This window comes from Melanaphis sacchari, unplaced genomic scaffold (genome assembly GCF_002803265.2).
Source record: "Melanaphis sacchari strain LSU unplaced genomic scaffold, SCAv2.0 Contig134_pilon_pilon, whole genome shotgun sequence".
NCBI classification, from domain to species: Eukaryota; Metazoa; Arthropoda; class Insecta; order Hemiptera; family Aphididae; genus Melanaphis; species Melanaphis sacchari.
Genome location: NW_020270560.1, coordinates 1,353,672 through 1,368,016, shown reverse-complemented (window position 1 = coordinate 1,368,016; position 14,345 = coordinate 1,353,672).

Here is a 14,345-nt window from a genome sequence, read left to right as displayed (position 1 = left end):
ATAAATACGCATCTTACTATAAAACAGTGTGAATAGATAGGTTAATAAATATAATATCTTAACATTAATCTACATGTTTTGAAAATATCATTGGATAAAGTAAAATTTATAATTATATAATGTATGTGAAAGTTTAAAGTTTTCACGAATAATGTTTTTAAATTATAACAAAATAATATTTACTAATAATTTACTTCCCCAACAATATTTACAGATAAAAAAATAAAACATATATCACATTGTAAAATCAATATATTTTCATCACTTCACTCAGAATCTAAAATACATGTACCTATATATTTTAATTTTTTCTTCGGTTTTACATAATTGAAATTTAATTTACAACATTATTATTTTTTTTACCAGCACAAAAAATTAACGGTATTATTAATTATTGAAAAAAAAAAATAATCACAGTATCAATTCAGTAGGTAAAATAAATTTTTTAATAATAAATGAGTATAGTAGGTTAATTAACATGCAAATATCTACAAATTTTCAATGAATATACAGATAAATTAGAGAACAAGCATTTTGATTAAAAGCTTTAACCACTTCATATCATACGAGTAATAATTTCATTAAGGCAATGTCAAAGAAAAAATGGTTGTAACTTTATTATATTATTTACATGTTTAAATTAATAAAATACGGTTCGAGTTAAATAAATTATAATTGAACACTTTTGAAATGAATAATTTGTCCAGCATTCATTTTTCAGATTATTTTTGTCTAAAGACTGCAATTTTTGATATATAGGTAGGTAGCCAGATAATGTAATAGTGAAAGGGAGGTAACTTACATACTTATAAAACAATTATACTATTGTTACCTATTCGTGTGATATCTTTAGAAAGTATAAGGTTATTTTTATAAATATACTAAAGATAGTATACACTTATAAATATAAGTAAATTAAAATGTACCTATAAGAGTAATTGATAATGTGAATATTGAGTATTAACCTACCAGCCTAGCAATAAAAAAAATAATGTGATTACACTGATAACATAAATGTTTTACTTCCTAGGATTGTGAAGATATTTGAAAGTCTATTTTAATCTATCACGTTTATGGGATAAGCGACAATAATAGCATATTATCTAATATAGCATATTATTAACTCCGTAAAATACTTTTTATGTCTTAATTATTTATTCCTATCAATTATTCATATAATTATTGCTACTTGTATAAAAATACGAGACTATTTATTATAAGCCTATTAGTTATTACTTTTAGCTTAAACTGTCTATGTATAGCCATGATGTATATATTATATAATATAGCTATTGACTTTTTTTTTGAAACATGAGATGTTGTTTATTTGACCTGTTTTTTTAATACAACTATTTAATTAAAACTATAAAACATTATTGAACTCATTTATAATCCATAATATTCGAATTGAATATATTTATAATTTGTTGGTATGAATATCACACTAACTATTTAGCAAAATATTTGAATAATAATCACAAACATAGGTGTATAATTGTTAATACTCTAACTCATATATTAAAAAGAATATTATCATTAATAACAAACATAGTTAAGACACTACAAACAGATTTTCATCAGTGATTGATTAATAATTATTTGTCTATTGATATTTTAAATTTTAAGTAAAACATATTTGATTATCTAAGAAAATAATTCTGTGTGGTATACGCCCTCTCTGTTAGCTCGAGTAAAATAAAAACAGTATTGCTTTATAGGATGTATAGGTAGATAAATCAAAGTTATACGTGACAAATATTTGACTTGTATATTAAACTATATAATATACATGTTAATAAATACAATTTTATACCTAACATAGATAGTTCATTTAATTTCTACCTTCAAATGAGAATTCCCTTTTTTATTGTATATAATTAAGTGGATACATTTTTTTTTTAATTTAATGTACTTGATTTAAAGTTAAAAAAAGTAGTTTTTTAGTTATAAAAATATTTATTTTAGAATAATAAGTCTTAAAAATTATTTCACAAAAATATTTAAATATATGATATGTGTAATATTCGAATTGTATATTTATATTACTTGATACCATTCATATAAATTATAATATAATTATTGATAATTTATTTAAATTACTAAAATTTTCAAATTAACTTGACCTCGTATCTTTCAAATTCATATCATGGACCTATCGAACCTATTGTCTTTAGTACAGAAATATATTAGTAATTCAAAAATTACTTGTTCTAATTTTAATTTTGATACATAAAAATGTTCAAAAAATGTACCCATTAAATAATTTACTGTATAAAATTATTAAGTATAGGGTTGTCATTTGAAAAACAAAAGCTTGTTATCTCCACAAAATACTTCATAAGTATTACAACAAATGTAAAGAATTTAGAGTCTTTTAGAAGTCTTTAAGTATATTTAAATATTCTAAAAATTTAATTTTGAATAATTGCATTATTAAAAATAAAAATGAGGTAAGCAATGTTAGTTAATCACGCTGTATGACATAAATAATTCGTATGACCTGAACAAAGCAAATGAAAAACATGACATTTTAAACAAAAGGTTCTCCGTTTGATTGAATTTCATATATTAAACTGAAGTAAGTACCTTATTTTATATGAGTCATATAATATGACAGACTGCATTGTTTTTGACAGCTGACATTCAATTTCATTTATAACCAGACCTAAACCAACTCTACGAAATATAATTAATATGGTTCATATATCGCTTAAACAAACTGTAAATTTATTTTATTTTGTTATTTTATGATTAGTTTAAAAAACATATTTTTATAAATATATTGAGAAAATAAATTAATTCATAAATCATAATTAGAACTAGAACTTAGAGGATATTTCATATTTGTGTACAATAGTTGATTATATAGGTGATAACACTGATAACTGATGAGTAATGAGTGCAGGTGCCAGGTACTCTAATGTTCTTTATGACATATTTTAAAATCTAAGTAGCTTATTTTGTATAATTTATTCTTTTCTTTATTCAAAATTTAATTAATAATAATAATTATAATTTTTACTATAAAAATGTATTTGCTTTTAATATAATTTTGAAATTATAACAATAATAATACAATATAATATAATAATTTATCAGAAGTAGTTTATTAATTATTTATATAAATAATTGTATTGCACACGTATAAATATAAAATAAAGAAAATTTGGTAATTAAAATTAAATACATTTAAGTGCATAATTTTATGCTAAATATTTAGAACTTTTTTTAGACTATTATGACAACGCTCGTGTACAATTGCCCAAAATCAATTTTTTTTTTTTATAACTATTGAATATAAATCTTATTAACTACCGAGTGAAAAATTTCTTATCATATAAATGTGATCAATTTTAATTTCACGGGATATGTTCATTTAATTATTGGTTATACAATAACACTTTTTCAAATGAACTTAAATAATACTAATAGACATAACTAGCATCTAAAGTAGAATAGTAAATACTAAATACTTAGTAAGTAATAAATGTAGCCAAAACATTCTGTTTATTACAATAAAATGTATTATTCTTTTACTTTGAGAAAATACTTTTAACTACGATATTAAATTCTCTTAAAGTAATAAACAGCCACTATAAATGTATTGGAAGTTAAAGATAGTAATTCTATATATCGCAATCAGGGTGAGTGTTTTGGGTGACTGGATAACCTCCTTGAGTCATATTTTATGTGGGTAGGTATAGTAAAACCTGTATATGTTACTATTGAGATTTGGTATTTTTACAATTTTATACAGGTTTACATTTTATTCAGGGTCGTGAAAAAATGTAGGTACTTATTACATTACTGCAGAATGAAATATGTTTAATTTTTACATTAAAATGTTTTTAGGTTCCTATATGCCTATTATATTTAATGACATGGGCTAGGCCTATTAAAAAAAATGTATACAATTAAAATGATTATATTATACTTTTGTAACCAAAATTTTACGATCAAATTAATTTTTACTTAAAATCTTACATTTGTTACAGATTATATTACAGTTTTGTATTGTAAATTAATTCTACAGCACTTTTCTATTGTAATTATTTAAGAATTTTTAACAAAACTGTAGAGATGATAATTTAAAATAAAATTGATATTTCACTATAATTCCACGTTGGCAGAACAAATTTCGTGTATAAAACGTTATTTTCTGTTCCACGTAAGCATTACGTGAACCAAATTATATTTTCACACACGAGACAGGTATCTATTATTGTGGGATCTGGGTCCATTTTACACAATTTTGCGGTTTCGTTGTTACAAGTAATAACTTTAAACTATTAATAAATCAATGAAAGAACGTGGCTTACGACTCATTTCGTTAGAATTCGAAAAAAAAAATAAAAATTACATATTGACAATATTATTTTGAGTTATTATAGATTTTTTCTATTTATATGGAATAAATAGAACAAAAAGTAAAAACCTCAAAGAAAATATAGCACGAATTCGTATAGCATATGGCCTTAAATAAATCATTTTAATTTATAAGCTGATATGCATATACCTACGTATAACCGTGTTCAATATGCAATATATAGTTATTTATAGATAAAATATTATATGCGATACCTAACCGCATTTCAAATTAATTAATAAAAAAATATTTCGTGTAATAAAACATTTAAAATGGTTTTAGTAACGTCTTATACATCTAAAACATAATTGTATAAATAATAGATCGAATTTAATTGTTGGCGACAATTCATTGATGTAAAATGTTTTTACTATATAGTGTATTATTTAAATTACATATCATTATGCACAGGTTACATATAATTGCTAGAATTGTAGATATTATAATAGCGTTCCACTAAAAACCACAACATGAGCTTTTCAGACTCCAGTATGTCATTATCAAGTGTATTTGTTTTTTTAGATATCATTACCGTTATATTACCTTTCTTATGTAATAGTATTTTTATTTTTTGTGCAAAACAGGTATTATTATAATATCATGTTTAATTTGTTTAGGCTCGGTATAGTACAATATAATATTACCCAAGTATATGTGAATGAAAATTGCAGACTTATAATATTAATTTTATTATATAGGTATGAGTAGGTATATTACCACGCAACTATCATAATATTCGTGATGCTGATTATCGTGTTCGATAATGAGACGAAGGTCGAACTATTATATGCTAGGTCTATTTCAAACTAATTGTAATGACAAAATTATAAAAATTCAATCTAATGCCCTAATTATCTACCTACACTCACATATTTTCACAGTTACGTATACTCATACTGTGGCAGATATTCATGTATTATGTTCGCATCATTAAATATTAAGAGATATATACATTTTCTAATAAAATAATTGGTAGGTATATATTGTAAACTAGCACAAATTGCACTACCTGTACATGTGTGGAATAAACTTAAGCTCCAACAAATAAATATAATTATGTAATTGGATAGGGTTTTAACATTTTTCATTTTTTTATGATTCATTCCTGACCAGATTTAAACTTTTTGCATTTCATCATAATTCAATCAATAAAGTAATAGTACCTATGTATGTGTAATATGTATGTTTATTGTTTATTAAATCTCAACTTTCACAAATACCTATTTGAATTAAATTGGATTAAAAAACAATTATTACTATTGTATCCCACTCAGGGACAATTTCAACAGCACTTGATACAGATGAAACGCATATTTATCCAGTTATCGTTGGTAATACTTTATAGTAAGTATATATGTATAATAGTAAAATATATAAAATATAAATTAAAAAATCAAAAAAAGAATATTAACTGATAAATTAGGTATTTTTAAATTTTAAGCAAATAACTAAATTTTACTGTTTACAGCCAAATCTAGTGAAATTGTAATCAAAAAACGTTTTACAATGTATTACGATTTATAATCATCGCAATTCAGTATTTTAAAAATAGCTGAATAAAATAAATCAAGTAATTTTTTTCTTTAGATACCTCTACGTACGTCATTATACGTATATTACACTACAGATCAGATAATTTGTGACATTATGGTCCACAAACCATCAGTAATAAATTTAAGAGAAGAATTTAGGCTACGAACTGGACTTTTAAACTCAATTCGTTATAAATATGATTATATTTGCTAAATTAAAAATATTATTATTTTTTGTAAATACTTACATTATCTTGAAGTATCGACCACTCAACAATTTTCTTGTAATTAGTTTATTGAGTACTTAAATTTTTCAAACTTAAAACGAATGTTAACTTTTAAAGTAAATATAAACAAATATTTATACATATAACGAAAATTTTTGTGAATGACGTCACAATATATGTGCAATGTGTCATTTTAAATGCGTTCAATTAAATTATATACTTAGAGAAAAAACTTAATAGACTTATTACTTACATAAATTATACGTATAATAATATACTAAAAATGATATTCAGTTTGTATTTATTTATAATTCGACTATATATCATGGATATTTTTGATTTGATTTTGAAATTCTAAAATATTTAACCACAAAATTATTTATTTAGGTATTCTCATATGGGGTTAGAATCTTATTTAATCTATCTAATCTAATTTAATAGAGTAACTCAAGGTTATAATAAATAATTAGACCTCTATTATTGTCTTAAAAACACTGTGTCAACACATATATGTATAGCGTCATCCTTTTTCTCATCACATAATAATAAACAAAAATTATAAACACTGTGAATTTGATCGTATCATCTCAATAATGATTGTAATTAACGTCCTCGACGATTGTCACAATCACTATGGCGCGTTTAAATATTTTGCAATAAAAATATAATAATTAGGTATTGGATTAATAGTTTTTCTTCCAAGTACCGCGTGTCTCGTATTGTCATTCGTTGTAGGTAAACTGCTATCGTTAGACATTTGGCCGTAATCAGAAAACTACATGTCTACATTTATTATTTATCGTTAGTTAATAGTTATTACAAAATGTACCTACAATGTACACCTCACATCTCAAACATGGTTTAAACGTTTGAAAATAAAAAAAATTGGTGTAAGAACATGTTAAATATAAAACTATTCAATCGAAATACTTATAATGTATAATATCATAGCCTACAGTTTTTTTTTTTTTTTTAATTAAATATGCTACTTGGTTTAACGACAATCATAATTTATCGCTACAGTTAACTTCAAATTTGTATTACAGGTTTTTCATACATACGAATATTATCCTATAGTACCAATATCTACTGTACATGTCAAATGGCCCATATGGTAACAATAATATATTGTTAATTATTATAATCATTAATTATGGTATAATGTATATAATATAATATTATATATTAATATATTATGTGTACAAGATTAACTCTTAAATATCTACTTCGTGAAGTAATATTAAATGTAAAATTTATAATGCAATTGGCAGTTTATGTAATGGATATACCTACGTAAATATTATCATTTATTTTCACACACACATTATGGACTTAAATAAAAAAAAAAAATGAAATACATCTATTACTGTATAAAGAAATTTTTTTTATAAAATGTTAATTATTTTCAATAGCTGTTACAGTATAGTATTTACTTACACAGTACTATATATTATAATATCTAATATTATCTTTGGTAATATTAACTTACTTAAAACGCTAACATTAACAATTTATATTATTATAGTGCACGTAAAATATATTATTATACTGCGATTAAATAATTAACTATAAAATAAAATTGCATTCGTTCTTCTCTATAAAGGATATATGTATATATATATACTTATTTACATTTAAATTATTTGTAATTTAAATTGAATTATTTTTTTATATTACGAGAATACTGCATTTAATAATCGAAATAAATTTAAAAAATCATAAATTAGTTATGTAAAACTAACAAGATATTCAACAGTTGAATGTCTCGATCATTATTTTACTTGAATTTCAATACAACAAAAATAATTAATTAATTGAAAATTATTTTTATATTTAAAATTATTTTAAAGTATACTTATTCAAATTACTATTGGTAATATTGTATTAAAATTTAAAAAAGAATAAACTATAATTTACTTAAAATGTATACAAAATTGATATAACAATAATCACATTTTTAATTTTTTTCCTTGTTCATTAACATTAATATTGTATTTTATAGTAATATTTATAAAAACTAAATTTGCATGTTTTACAATGCATGATGTGTATTACATTCATTAATAATTTAGATTATTAACTTTTAACTTTAGAGTGGTAATCACGTACTTACTGTTTTCTATATTTTAAATTTTATCAGGATTTACTAAGATAGCAAATTAATTTTCAAAAGTCCAAAACCTTATTAGATATCATACAAAATGAGTGCTAACGCTAAGATATGTGTTTTTCCTATATTTTTTCTTTTAAATTATTAAATACCTACCTTTAATTTTATATTCACTAATTAAACTTATTTAAACGAAAAAAAGAAAAACTATCTGAATCAATCAGATAAAATAGAAAGTATTTCAAGTGCACCAATGCACAATATAGAATATTTATAAATAATAAAATATCACTTTTAACTAAAAATAAATCTATTGGCTTCTATTATGCCACAATTAATAAATGTATAATTATATGCAATTGTTATCGAACTCAAAATCAACTTTGTACATAAAAGGGTGTACAATATTAATTGAGTTTGGAATCCATTTATACAAGTAGATATGAGAAGATGTATATACATCGCATATACATTACGAGGCGGTAAATAAGGTTAACAAGCTCAATCCGAGAGTGGAAGTCATCCCTTACTTTAAACCATTGAGGCAAAAGACAGGAATAAACGGGTCGGAAAATTAGCATTTCATAAAGGACGTAAGAGATAACGTGATTTATACTAGAAATGTAGTGATAAACCAACAAATTAAATTCATGTGAAATGAAAATGAAAATACCTTGACAATATTTTATTGCGTGTTATTCAAAACATAGTGTAATTTTGCTATAATTTTATTATATTTTATAAGTAATAATTAACGGAAGAATTAAAAAAAAAAAGCATTCTTTAAAATCAATAAGATACAAAATTGTATTAATCATTAAAATGTCTTAGATTATGAGCGGATTTATTGATTTTACAATAATTTGTATGTTTTTGTGCTGTATACACGATAAGTATTCAAAAATCCTTCCATTTTCAATTTTGAAAGTGGTGTCGGATAGCAAATTGGATCTAGTTTGTGCTTTAGAGGTTAAAAATTATCAATATTTTTCCAAATAATCAGGAAAAACAGGAATTTTTACACAAATTTAAATTTTAATTATTTAGAAAATCAATTTTGTTTTTTTTGATGAAACTCAAATATGAATATTCGTAGATACTTTAAATCTTCTAAACTATTTAATTTTCAAAATTTTTTGTCTCTATTTTTTGAGGCATTTATAGACAATAAGAATTCTCCATTTTTTTAAATTTTTTTTTTCAATTGTCAATAAAAAATTATTTACTCAGTAAAACTATGAGAAAATTTAATAAAAGGAACTCTTCATATTATGCTAATTATTAAATATTGAAAATAAATAATCACAATATTTTTTTATAAGCGATTTAATTATGTATTTTGACTAAATCTTTGTAAAATCTTAAAAATGTTTAATTATTTTGTAATTAAAAATTCATTACATTTTTTTTCTTATCTGAGATTTAAAAATTGGTATTACAAAAAATTCTTCATGTGTTTTTTAACCCATATTAAAAATGAATAATTCTACAAGGAAATCAAATTAATTTTGTATGAGCGTTTGAAAATCAAATATTCATGACATTGTACATTCACCCATAAAATAAATATTTCTTCTCAAACGATTATTGAAATTTTTTAATGATCTGTTCAACAATTTATTACTGTAGATACTTAAAATGTTTAACAAATGTTTAAAATCATTTAAAATGTTCCATTTTCTTCCTTTTTCTTTTTACAAATGTTGATAAAATATTATCTTTTTTAATTATTATTCAAATTTAATCAAATTAATAATTATATTTTTTTACCAAGAGTTAATGTATATATTATTATTAAATAATTTAGCATGAAAAGAACAATTATCATAAATTCTTTTACAAATTTCCAAAAATATTGATTTTGTAAGTAAAACATATTTTATTCTTAAAAGTCTTTAAAATATTAAAAATATCTGTACTTGGTTAAATAATTCTACAAAGAATAATGTATAAAAAGAGAAAACTTATTCACATTCCAAATATATTATACTTTTTAACAATTAATTTCACTGTACATTCAACAACAAATTAAATATTAAAAAAACAATATTAACAGTAATCGGCATGAAAAGTTTACATTTGTTTGAATATAAATCCAAACCTGTTATAGAATAGGAGACATAACATGTAACCTTAGGCATAGATCATGATAAATATGTAATCAGTAATCATAAAATGAAAATTAAGAAAGTAATATCGTAATGTTGATTAGATAATAAAATAATGATGTCCCATTGTGTGTACCTATGTATAAAATCAACCATTTTACACAATACGCAGTAAAAAAGTGTTGCTTACCAAAACTCGGATATCATTTTATTTATGAAAAATAACCTTGACTGGCTTGAGTATAAGCGCATAATAGCACAATCAAGTTTTTTGCCAAAACTTGTTAATGAGACAATATATTAGTCCATTAGAAATATTTAAAATATTACACCAAAAATTTTAATCGTCATTTAAGAAATCTAACATATACGTTGAAATAAAATTTTTGATTTTATCTATTATATGTAAACTGTACTTACATTATCAATAATATATGATATTAAGCCAGATTCTATAAATATATGTATCGATAAATTCACAAAAACTAAGCGTTACATATTACATAATATGTGTAAACGATATTAAATAGGTAATGTATTATGTATTATGTGTATATTGTACCTGTAAATATTGTCAATAATGTTTCCGAAATGTAATATGTAGGTAACAAAGTTTTTTTTTTAATTTTTACCAGAGGACATAGTTAATTGATCGGTATATTAATTTCAATTAGATCACTTAAATATACCTACCTACCAAGTACGTTTAAACGTGCCTCTAGGCATAGTAATCTGAATACATATAAACTGACACGTTTGTTAAATACCTACTTACATATTATATAATATATATAAATAATTGGCCTCGAAAAACAAACAGTTGCTTGTATAACTGATTTTAGTTATTATAGCTAATTAATAATTGATAAATTGATAATTCAAAAACTAAAAAGTTTAATTATCTAAAGTACAAACCGTTACAATTTAAATTCACATAATTTCCTTTAAATGATTAGCGACAAAAGCAATATATTATCTAGTATCAAGTGCCAAATTTTATACATATACATAATAACAACAAGCTCTTAGCTCACATGAAGTCTAACTGAACCTTGAAAGTTCATGTAATATCTTTTTAATGGTCACTCCGTGACTAAAGCCTAAAATGACATGAGTAAAATAACACTTTATTAGTTCTGTAGTAAAATAAATTAGGTAATCGGAAAACGTATTTGTAAATCTTACCTTAGGATCAAGAAAATCACAATGGGTAAAGATAATATTTTTCCTCGGTGTTATATTTTCATAAATTCAACCGATTTATTATAATATTTTGCATCCCGGTAAACATATAATTTTATAATAAATTTGGATTATACGTTTATATTTATACATCGAACTGCCGAATAAAAATATAAAACGTTTAATATATTAAATGAATGCGTTTCGAATGTTTTGATCTAAAAACTAATAATTGAGTCTGCATCGAGTATTCGCTTCTTATAACGTATACCTACGAAAGAGCTAATGGAATTCTATATATTTATAAACTTCAACTATATATTACGTAATACATTATACTCTTTTTTTGTTGAATGAATAAAATATAAACATTTATTTTACCCAACTCATACATTATTCAATGAATGTTTTATCATAGGTTGACTTAGATTTATTTTTCATTTACTTAACAATTTTTCACAAACCATTTCTTTCATCATGTAACAGTCTATACTCGGTCTCTCACGTATCCAAGGCGACGGCATGATTTCCAGACGACTATAATGATATTACGCCCAATTGACGAAATTAAACCACTTAAATATCATGCACTGAAAATGAAATTGAAATAATGAATATACGTTTCATAAATAAATATAAATTAATAATTTATAGAATTTCTTCTTCTTGACTAGTCTTTAAATAACTTAATAATTAGTGACCAGTATTGGTACATACTTATATGAATATTAATAAATAAAATTAGGTACGCGTGTACCTACCTATAATTTTAATTTATAACTTCATATTTCTTTGAATTAACGCTGACAATCACAGTTAATATGCATTAGCTTCACCTGAATTAGCAATGTACTTCTCTATTATACAAAAAATTTAAAAAATACTTTCGTCAAATAATTACCATAGCAACCATAATAATAATAATTATATTAAATATAAATTATATACATGGCAATTATTTTATTGAACACCACTTATTATTTTAAAATTTATTAAAATTTTTGAAAATTATATTTTTTCCATAAATTCTAGTGGACATAAAACATTTTTTTTTTAATTATATTTTTAATATTTTTTATCATTAAATTCTATTAAGTTATTTATTTTTTTGAATGACAACATACATTTTTAATTTCATATTCTGAAGCAGAATATTTTTTGGAGTTCTTCAATAGCTACAAGAATATTGAAATTTAGACAAGTAGCTTATGATTTACAAGTATTAAATGTTTAGGTGAGCGAAGTGGAGTACCCCGCAAAATGTTATAGTCTACTACTCCACTTACCTTTACTTTAAATACTTTTAACTCATAGTCTACTTGTTCAAATTCTGATTTTAATGTATTAAAAAACTCCAAAAAATATTCTACTTCAAAATATGAAATTAAAAATGTATGTTATCATTCAAAAAAGTAAAAAAAAACTTAAAAAAATAAAACGATATAAATTATTATTGTAGAATATAATTTTTTTTTTTTTTTAATCTTGTTTATTTTAAAAATTATGTAAAAACATTTTAAAACCAATGATATTACCACTAAGTCATTCCTTTTTAAAACAATTAATAAAAATTAAATTAAACAGTTGAAACGCTGCTGTAATATTTTTACTATTTTTAGCCAAACACAACTAAACTGTACTATACAGTAAACGAGTAGCGTGCAGCGGGCTAATCCGACATAGGAATATGCAGCTGCAGCTGGCTTCGGCAATGTTTATATTGTTACCTAAAAAAAAAGGATGAACCGGTCCTTAAACCAATATATATATTATATACACGTTACCTAAAACCTCTCAGTTAGCGCCAGTTGACCCAGTTAATTATACAACGACAATGTAAATAATAGTCATAATACATCGTACCTACGTAAAACGAATGCAATTACCTATCGTATATTTAAATATAATATACATACATCATCTTAATTTTGTACGATAAACGTTAAAATTCGTATACCGTAAGTATGATTGGATATATTTATAACCATTTATTGTAGATAATTTTTTCCTCTACAATTTTTGTTTGAAACTTTTTTTTTTGTACATAAAGCGAGATATTAACATATAGGCTACTTATTTTCAGCGAAAATACGTATCATGTTTTATAAAAAGTGTATATTTCGTTGGTCTTATAACGCAAGAACTATAACTTTTACGTGAAAATATTGTAAAACATTTTTCGTAGATGTTTATTTTCTCTATAATTTTTATGAAAAACTTTTTATTGTATGACCAATAAAAAGCGAGATATTCAAAAAAGTTAATTTTATAAACTTAAACGCATACATGATATCGAGGTCGACTTTTTACACGTTGTTCATAACGAAGTTATAATTTTAAAGCAAATTTAAAACGCCCTTAATGAGTTAATATATACATAGATATAATGGATATTTTAACTAATATACTGGGTGACAAAAATATCACCATAGTATTCCACTATAGTAGACCATATATTTTATAGATATTTTTTCGTACTTTTAAGTTCGTTCGCTTGACGATATTGCCTTAGAGGTATAATCATTTTGTATACAAAAGAACCCTAAGGTATGATCTGGTGTAATGATTTATTCGAATTTAATATATATATAGTATATACATATATTATTATTACTTATTAGAGTTATTAGATACCTTTACTTATAAAAAATAAAAACCAAGGAATTCGCTCAGCTGTATAGTATAGGTAGGTTTCAAGTATAAGTAGTGGTACTTTAAATAGTTTATATGTAATAAATTTTACTTAATTTGACTAAGTTAATATCAACACACCTTATAGATCGAAAATAGGTTAAATTGTAGATTTAAATTAATTCAATA